Source organism: Gambusia affinis, linkage group LG09 (genome assembly GCF_019740435.1).
Source record: "Gambusia affinis linkage group LG09, SWU_Gaff_1.0, whole genome shotgun sequence".
In the NCBI taxonomy this organism is placed as follows: domain Eukaryota; kingdom Metazoa; phylum Chordata; class Actinopteri; order Cyprinodontiformes; family Poeciliidae; genus Gambusia; species Gambusia affinis.
The window spans coordinates 19,955,181-19,965,890 of record NC_057876.1 but is presented as its reverse complement, the minus strand read 5'-3'; positions in this window follow the sequence as shown (position 1 = coordinate 19,965,890).

The following is a 10,710-nucleotide window of genomic DNA, read 5'->3' as shown; positions in this document are numbered from 1 at the left end:
TGGCTCAGCTCTCTCTTCACCACGACGGATCGGTACAACGCCCACTTGCTGCGCCTAGAAATTCTGGCCATAGAAGTAAGGAACAGAATCGGTGACAAAGAGCAGCCCTGGCGGAGTCCAACTCTCACCGGAAACGAGCCCGACTTACTGCCGGCAATGCGAACCAGATTCTGACACCGGTCATACAGGGACCTGACAGTCCGTATCAAGGAGCCCGGTACCCCATACTCCCAGAGAACCCCCCACAGGACTCCCAGAGGGAGACGGTCGAACGCCTTCTCCAAGTCCACAAAACACATGTAGACTGGCTGGGCGAACTCCCATGCACCCTCCAGGACCCTGCTGAGGGTATAGAGCTGGTCCAGCTCTTCCTGAATCCAAGGAATAATATATGAGATTCTAAAAATGACAAATGTTATTTATTCTGATTTCTGTGTTGGCTCCATGCTGCATTCAGTACACTAGCACCATCAGCTGAACTGTTTCAGCATTATAGAGTTAGAAACATGAAGAAATCTAAGTTGGACATTAGATTTGTAGTGCCAATGTGGTTTAAAAAAGGATGCAATAAATAAATAAATATGCATATATATTCTCTGAAAACACTCTTGATAAAATTGATATTTAAATAAAAATGAGATCTAAAAAAGCACAAAAGTGTGAAAGAGCTGTAAAATTGGAAAGGAAAAGCAATAATACTTAATCAATGAAACTAACTGAAAGGATTTCATAAAAAAAAGTATTGCTTTAAGTAAATGTTCAGATTAATCTGAGGGAAAAACGTGGTGTAAAAAGAGAACTGGTTTGTGTTGTTTTGGCCAAGTCTAATTATCCTATAAATCCAAAATAGCCATCAGCCTTACAGAAATAATAATTTTTCAGCAGGAAAAAACCCCCCATCACATTAAACAAGAATACATGAAAGCCAACCCTGACATTCTTGATTATCAGACAAACTCGTTCTCACAGACATTGCTGTGCAACAAGTTAAAACCCTTATAAAACCTTTACAGGTTGGTCGTAACCAACACCAAAGGTAGTTGTGGAAAACACCTTAGGTAATCAGTTGAGTTTTTATTTTATGCAGGGCAGCTTGAGATTTATTGTGGTGGTGGATGCTAACAAAACCAAAGAATCCTGTTTTAGTTTATGACATGGTGGTGGCAGGTGCAGGAGATCAGAACAATGAACAACACAATGTTCTTGTCAGATTAATGTCTAAACAAACATAAATAATTGAAATAAAAGTGGACGTGAGTCTGCTTTATGCCACAAGATGGCAGCAGAGTCTGTACTTAGGTAGCAAAGAATCCGCTTCCCATTATGTAATGCAAACAGCAATACAGAACATGTTATCTAATTTTTAATTCCTAAACCTTTTACTGTGCAAACTTTCAGTTTTGGGTGACCTTGAGAATGCTCTTTAGAGAGATTAATCATAAACTAATCCATATGGAAATTTTTGAAGAGAGCAAAAAAGTCTATTTTAACCCATAGAAACAACATGATTATAGATGAGCAATTACTGAATGTTTCTTTTTTTAAAGAAACATTCAGGGTATTTACATATTTACTCAATTATTCTTTAAACCATATTAATTGGGTCAAATGTAACGAGTATCCTTTGTCAAGGTTTTTGCAATAATTTGTTAGAATTTTGGCCTGGTCCTCCACAACGGGATTCAGTGAGTAAAATTTGTAGACAACTTGACAACACTGAACTAAACTCTGAAGATATATGGGACTGAGATCAAGGCTTCATAATGGTACTTTGTTGCTCTAAAGCCATTTTGTAAACAATTTTGCAGTATACCATGGTTATTGTCCATTTGGAAAACCCATTTGAGTCCAACCTTAAATTCTTAACTGAGATCTTACACTTGTATTGTCCAAAATCTTTCATTATGATGTTTTGTGAAAGTCTGTCTTGCAGCAATATGATATCATCCCCATACTTCCCAGTTAGGTGTTGTAAGGCTTCCTTTGTCCTTCAATTGTAACACTGTTGATTATGGCCAGAGGTATAATCTTAATTTTTAGCAGTCCACAGGACATATCTTCAAAATGTAAGGTCCCTGCCCCTGAGTGCATTTGCAAACCATAATCTGTCTGTTATGTTTATGGCTTCTTCATCACTTAGTGGCATTTTAGCCCTGGTTGCTCAAAGCAACTGACTGTGAGCCCAGTTGCTTTGTTGCTGAAATGTTCTATAAAAATAAAAATGACTTGACTTAATTGGAGACATAAAATGCCATAGCATCGCCATATGGACTTTTCCAAATTACTTAATGGTACAGTAGTGTGAGCTCAGTGTGTTTATTCTTCTGAATTTCACTAAAAGTAATGAAAAGTATTAAGAAATACATCACTCTTATTTCTAAGACCTAAAGGAGAACATCTTGGTAGTACCGTCTGACGTAATACAGAAAACGTTTAGTCATTATGTGTGGGTCATGTGTGTTTTTCATGTGTGTGTTAATATAAACTGTATGTAGTCAGTTAGTCTCTGTGAAACATTAATGAAAGCAAACTCCACAAGCACCTGAAGGCATAAACTGGATCAAACACTCTTGTAAACCCCTGAGAGGCTAATGTTATTGGGGTAAAATAGAATAATACAAAGGAAAATAAATAAAAATACTTCCTACATATTTCAGCTTAAATCTATATCTGCTCTCAGGAACAGCAGACAGATATTAAGCAGTGAATGATGTATAAGAGCAACTGAAGTAATTTCTGACAGGAAACTAAATGCGTAACCGATTGAATGTCAGATCTTACAGTGATCCTTATTGCAGTCAAACATTAAATATGAACACTCGTGTGGACAAACTGTGCTTGGTGACTTTCCATATGAGAGGTCAGTCAATTTTACCCTCTGTTGATTCTGAGCCTCACAGAGAGAACACTGCAGCTCACACACATCATGAACTGAGTTTTTAAAGCTGTGCCATGGATTAATAAATATCACGCTAAGCCTATCTGATATTCCGCAGTTCTGTAACTCTAAGCCTTAAGGAATCAAATTGATACATCATTGGAATACTGGGCCAAATTGTTTAAAGAAGGACCAAGTATATTTGTGGAACTTATACTTATCATTAACACACTTTCCTCTCCCAGCGCTCGCCGCTACATCCACAACCATTAACTAATCTATTTCAAAAATTAAAAGTATTAGTTGGAGGCACAATAATTATTTAATTGTGTAGCTCAGAATGAGTAATAAATACTGTAGAATGGTCACCATGTCAAGCTTTATATATAAAACAAAACAACAAATATTTAGCATTAAACATCATTGCATAGCCCTTACCTTCGGCAAAACGATTTACTGTGACTCGTGGCATCTCCTCTACTTCCATTTTGTTCTTCATCAGGCTTTTTATATTCAGTTCAAGAAAGAAGTGAGAGTGGTTATTTAAGAAGTAGATGGAAATTCAAAATTCTTCTCTTGTAAGAACTGCAGCCGGAGTGGACTCCCAGACAGACATCCCTGTAAATGGGAACCAGGTCACTGCAAATGAGTAACACCTTAACGTCTTTCCTGCCAATCACAGACGATCTGACCTTCACAGATTAAAGTAATAAAGAAGTTTAAGGTGGGATTTGGGCAAAGTAGAATGATAGAGATGCAGGGGGGTTCAGGAAAAAGGTGAGCAAACTATTTTTAGCACATGCTGGCCATCATTGATGTTTGATTTTACTGTTTTGTGACTTGTTGACATGTATGAATCCTTCCTGCGTTTAATTATGAGTTCCACCTCCTTACTTTTTACATCTCCTTTCTGATAGAGACCTGCTGTTATTAGTAATAATAGTCACATTAATGATTATAGCAATGCAAACAAATTTAGAGCACTTTCAATATTTTGAGTAAAACACAGAACACTGTTGCAACATTGTTGTGCATTTTTTCATTTGTTTATGTTTATCTTTGTATTATATTTCCATGAGAGTTTTGACTTGTTAAAAAAGCATCTAAAGATATTATTTCACAAACAAGGTCTTCCTTAAGATCTTTTAAAAATTAGTTTTTTAAAAATTGTGTGTATAATTCATTTAGTTTTTGTATTTAATCAGACATTTATATGCATGATTTGTTTTTGTAAATGATTTTGTGATTGTTACCTATGTAAGATTCTTTATAAACAAAATGTATTTGTTTTCTCACTTAAATATATGCTTTAAAACCAAAGCAAATAAAATAAAAGTAAGGTTCCTGAAAAATCAGCACTTTTTCACTACTGGTATGAGCCACACCCAAAAACATTCATCCATTCATTTTCTGTTCACCCTTGTCCCTAATGGAGTCGGGAGGGTTGGTGGTGTCTTTCTCCAGCTACGTTCCGGGCGAGAGGCGGGTTCACCCTGGACAGGTCGCCAGTCTGTCGTGGGGCAACACAGAGACATACAGGACACACACACTCACACCTAGAGAGAATTTAGAGAAACCAATTAACCTGACAGTCATGTTTTTGGACTGTGGGAGGAAGTCGGAGAACCCAGAGAGAACCCACGCATGCCCAGGGAGAACATGCAAACTCCATGCAGAAAGACCCCGGGCCGGGAATCGAACCCAGGACCTTCTTGCTGCAATGCAACAGCTCTACCAACTGCACCACTGTGCAGCCCACACCCAAAAACAATAAAATCAAAATTTAGAGCAATCATCTACCTCTTTGTGTAATCTGTCACTGATTATGTCAGCTTTCAAAGACAAACACCACAGTGACACGTCTCCCTTTCCTCTCCGGCTTTCTTGTGAAGGTTTGTGTAGAGATGTAGTTTATAGAGAACTTTTTCTCACTGATGATCCATCTTTATTTCAAACTGTATTTTGATTAGCCCTTTTAATATGCTTACTTCTACATTAGAGTACAGTAGCAGAGTTTTCCAGATGAGCCAAAAAACTATATGGGCACTGCTCTAAGAATTACCCATTAACAGATATCTTCTGTTTTTACGTTTTTGGAGCACCTAAATACTTTAGATCATTTACTCAATTTAATATCAAGGAAAACTTGAGTAAATACAAACCAGAATTATTAAGACTCCCCTTTCCTCTCATCATTTTGCAGAATATTTGTGCAAAAGTCTCAGGAGTTAAGATGTTATTTTTGGCAAATGTAAGCGGTGCCTCTGTGTTTTCTTTGGCAGCAGGAATTTTGGCTTTTGAACTCTTTTATGGATGATATATTTTCCCAGTCTCTTATTGTTCAGTCATGAACACTGAACAATGACTTTCTGTAAATGTGTCCTCTATTCTTGAATGTCTGTAGATCAGAAAATTGTGCATGTACTTCTGAAAACCTTTCATCTAATTTATGTTGTTTAAACTGGTTCTATTTGAAGAATTTCCTCTTTCTACAGGTCTGGCAATAGCATCCCTTTGACCTGAACTTTGCAAAAACCATGGTTAACCCACTGTCAATTAAAATTAACATGGAGGGGAATTACCTTTTAGCATATGAAATCCTTTGTTTATACAGAAAAAATCTCTTGAGACTCATTGTCTCATTTATAAGAGTGACCGGTTACATACATTACAAAAACATGAACATAATAATGCAATCTGTTTAAAAATTCTCTGAAAAAGCATTTTGGTATTTACTGAGGTTATTTATTTTTTATAATTTGTTTGATGATTTGAAAACTGGGTTAGGGTATCCAAATAAATTATAAAGAAATGAAAGAAATCTGACAGGGTGCAAATATTTTCTCAGTGATCTGTTTCCTTCCTTCCTTCCTTCCTTCCTTCCTTCCTTCCTTCCATCCATCCATCCATCCAGCAGATGCTTAAGTTACATGCTGTAAGATGTGCAGAAGCGGTGACCGTACTTTGAGCTTTCCCAGATGAAAGAGCTCATCATCGTATTTCTGAGAATAAGCACAGCCTGCACACAGCAGGACCTCAGTTCAGCACTGGTACCTGTCATCTTTTGACTTTCTCCAATGTTGTATCTTATAACGTTCCACATGAGGGTTAAAAGGAAGGTAGATCAGTGAATAGGAAAGTGAGTTTTTGTATCAGTTCTTTCCTTTCCAAGTCAGACTGGAGCAGTGCCCACATTAATGTGGATATGGCTTGTTCCATCTATCAATTACACACACCACATGTTCATTACTCTTGAAAAGAAACCAGCATATTTAAACTCCTAGAGCAAAAATCTAATGTGTCCCCATGAGAAAGAAATACACTCAAATTTGGTTGAGATCCATGGCCACAAGGAGGCAGTGACTCTTATGCCAGGTGCTTCTCACTTGGCTGAGCCTCTGAAGGCTATGGATTAATCCTCCTGTTATGTTGCGGGTCAAATTGACCCATTTTAAAGTTATTTATTTATTTTTTTTAAGTTTTTTTTTTTTTTTTTGCATGAAACTTTTTCTATTTTTCTTAATAGGTGCACTCTACATATAAATTGAAAATGTATTCATTTTACACATTTGCAATCCACCCTGCATCTACTTTTTACATAGATACTGTTTGGGTCAATTTGACCTGGCAGTCAAGTTGAAGGGTAAAAAAGATTTTTTTTAAAAGTCTAATTCTATATCTCTTGATTTTAATCAGGACATTTAGAATTGTCCTGATTCTATATGTCCTGTGTGAAATTGAATTGAATACCAATTCAATTTCACACCATTACTGAACAGTACATGTGTCTCAAGTTCAGTTATACCAATTGAAAAAAAAATAATCAAAATTTAATAGAAAAAAATTTACAAAAGATCAATTTCAAGGAAATTATTGTTTTTCTTGTGTCTAGGTTTTTTTCAGTGAACATAAAAAATGTAAATTCCATTTTTTTATGTCCAAATGAGTAAATGAGTAAATTGTTGTCATTGATCCTTTATTTGTAAGAAATAAAAAAAACATCATTGCCCAAATACTGATTGAAATGGTTAGTATTGGAGTTAACAATTAGATACAAAAATGTTTTGGAGGATTTTTTTTTAACTTCTGACACTTTTGCATGATTAAACACTCCATTGCTGCACCTCAGAAACAAACATAACAGGAGGGTTAAGATACAAGCAGAATCATTTTGTCAGCAAAATACAAGCGCTTTTACACCAGGCACCCTTTATTTTTAAGATCTTGTCCTTGAATGCTACAAACATCACTGACCCAGCAGGAGTCCATCCTGCATTGAGAACAAGCTTGACTTTACTCAGACAATGTGGACACAGACCTTGCCTAGGTTTTCGAAGGACCTGATTGTCTACAAGGATGATTTATTTATAAATAATAGAAAATGTTAAGCTGATGAAAATGACTTGGATCATAGGTGAAGCAAGGGAAACTGATATATCAATTCAACTTCACACCATAACTGTTTAATCATATTTGAAAAAAATTGCAATCCATATGTGATGTAGTCAAGGAATGCATCTCCACAGTCTATCCTTTCTACTCCATGACTTTGTTTTAGTTTACCTTTCTGGGGCCTCCCTTACTTTTTACTCAGTGTTGGCCTCTTTCTTCTGTCAGACATGAAGGTGAAGGATATTTAAAAAAGGATGTAGGAAACCTTTTATTATGTTTATTAACCTCTAATTATTCACTTTGTCAATATTTTGTTAGTGAGTAGTCACATAGTTATTAACTAGCAATCAGCCATGGTTTAAAGTGCATCGCTTGAAGTGTTATGTACACACGCTAAATGTCTTTTTAATGTGGTTGGTTTCAGCAGAATGAAGATTCTTTTCATTGAGGTAAACTGCTGCAAAGGGTTCATGCAGGTGCTTTGGGGTTAATGAAGGAAAAATAAGGTAATAAGTGACTCTGTGTTTTGTTGACCTTGCTGGAGATGTTACTTCTCTGTGTCTAGCAGTAAAGTCTGAACAAGATAATAAACCACAGTGAGCCAAAGAGGTGAACTAGGAGCTTCAAAAACAGGGATAATAACTCAGATGGGGAGCTTATTTTCTGCTTGAGTAGACCTGAGGCACTCAGGCAGCAATAATAAGGGGTGAGGGAGGACATGGATCAAGGTAGCTTAATGCTGCGATGTACTGTTATGCTGCACAAGGGGCATATGAAATCCTGCCAGTTTTAGGATGACATTTATAAAACATCAACTTCTTTCACTGTGGCTCTTTCAGAAGCAGTTCCTGGACCAATCTATCATCTCTAAAGCAGTGTTAAAAATCTGATTAGCTTTACTGAGGAGGTCACTTCAGTTAGTAAAAATCTCTGATCATGATGAAAAAAACATAGGAGAAAGAAGAAGCATATGCCATATGATTTTCTGCTGTTTGACAATTGAATGAAAACCTTTTTAACTTATATTGCATATATTGCATGGAAACTAAACAGTTTTGAATTTAATAAGCTAGACATTCAAGAGAAACCATGAGCTCTGATCTTTTTTTACAGTTTTAAAAACAAGTACTACCGTTGACCTGAAAGCTCAGATGATTCAAGCTGTTAACCTTGGACCATTTCCATAACACTAATGTCTCAGAACATTGAGACTAATGAATCAATACATATTAATTGTCACGTCTTGACTTTATGTATCTCTGTAACTTAAAAACTAAAAAATTAGACACCATTTTACAATGGTCTGAGAGAAACTCTGAGTATAATATATAATTTTTTGGCCTTCCATATACTGTATATTACATTGTTGTTGCCATGACAGCAGAAAGAGACAAGTTGTGCAAGTTGTCTTTCTGAAAAAAAAAAAAAAAAAATCCCTGAATGTCTGAGCTCAGAGAGAAGCATGAGAACGTTTGGATAAGACAATGAATCACCCTTAGTGCACTTACAACAGTCATTTCAGTGACACTGATGTGGATGTTCTGAGAAACTAAGTGTGATGGATGTGTTTTAAAGACATTTTTACAGCTCACCAACAACGTTAGGGGGCAGTATAACACTGAATCAGTTTCCTGCAACAAACCATGCTGTACTTCCTCTTGTTCTTTATATTTGTCATTGTTGGATTTTAAATGAAAAAGAGAAAACGTAAGTAGAATAATAAGATGAAAACAGCCTGTAAGCCTGTTGTTGCAATCAGCAAAACATGTATTTTTTGGACAGAATCCCTTACCATAAACCTGATGAAAATGAAATGTGGTTATTAAGAAACTTTGCTTATTGGCAGGGACTGTGTATTCTTAGGTAATAGCTCTTTTCACATTTGTTTTTAATTTTTCACATTCCTAAACTAACAAGCATTTTTTTTAAAGTTTTACTAAAAGATCTTCCAAGAAATGACATTTACATAAAAATTCACTGCTTTTGCCAATGTAGCGCAAAATTAAGCTGTTTCCACTGATTGTACTTGAGATCTTTTTTATCGACTGAATTGAGTCCACCTGTGATAAATTCTGTTGATTGGACTTGATTTGGAAAGACACATGCCTTTATATATAATGTCTCTCAGTTCATGAGAAACAAAATGCTCTACTCTGATGAAACAAAGATTGACCTCTTTGGTGTGAATGCCAGGTGTTATTTGTAGAGGAAACCAGGGCAGGGCTCGCCATCTCCTGGAGGATGGTGGCAGCATCATTCTATGGAAAGGTTTTGCTGCAGGAACTAATCGGGACAGAGGGAAATATGAATGCAGCAATGTCCAGAGACATCCTGAATAAAACCTGATTCAGGATGTCCTCAAACTGAGACGATGGTTCATTTGTCAGCAGGACAACAACCCAAGGCCCATGGACAAGATCTTAAAGGAAAGGCTTCAGAACTGTCCTATGAATGTCATGGAGTGGCCAAGCCAAGTCAGAGTTCAGACTTGAAACTGACTCAACATCTCTGAAAAGATCTGAAAATGACTGACAGATGTGTGTCCATCTCAGTGTGATGGAGCTTGAGTCGAACTGCCTTAAGGTGGGTGTGCTAAGATTGTGGCATGTTATTTATTTATTTAATAGTTATTTAACCAGGAAGTAAGTGCTGAGGTTAAAAATTTTGATGCTCAAATTAACAATTTCTTCTTCAAGGGAGACCAGGCAATGATAGGTAGCAGCATAAAATATTCAGAAAGAGTGGAGGCTATAATTTCTGCCAGAGGTTTAGCAAAGTGTTCGGCAAAGGCTGTGAACTCTTACTTAAATTTTAATAAATATTTATTAGTTGGTGAGATGTTGTTTATCATTACTATCTTTATTTCAGTTGTTTGTAATATATCTTTAATGCTCTATTTTTTTACTAGAGGATAAGAACTATTATTTCTTTCAGGTCTCACTAGATCAAGTGAATTGCTGCCAACGGGCAGGTATTGACATGATCTGCATCTGGACCTAAATCTGCAGAAAAGTTGGTGGATATCTGCAGGAAAGAGGAGAGACGGAGAGTCTTTTGCCCAGACCAAGACTTCTCTTAAGGCTAAATTGCTGCTTGGTCTAGTCTGAACAGCTTCAATGCAGTGATAGTGACTGAGTGAGGGCAAGCCTAGTATGAGAGTTGGATGTGAAATGACATCTCCATACACCGAACCCACCAGCCCGTTGCCTTCAGAATGTCTCATTTAGCAGCAGAGCAGAAATGCAGAGAGAAACGTTCTGAGACATTAGTGTTATGGGAATGGTCCAAGGTTAACAGATTGAATCATCTGAGCTTTCAGGTCAACAGTAGTACTTGTTTTTAAAACTGTAAAAAAAAAGATAAGAGCTCATGTTTTCTCTTGAATGTCTAGCTAATTAAACTCAAAACTGTTTAGTTTCCAATTCATTTAATTGATGTTA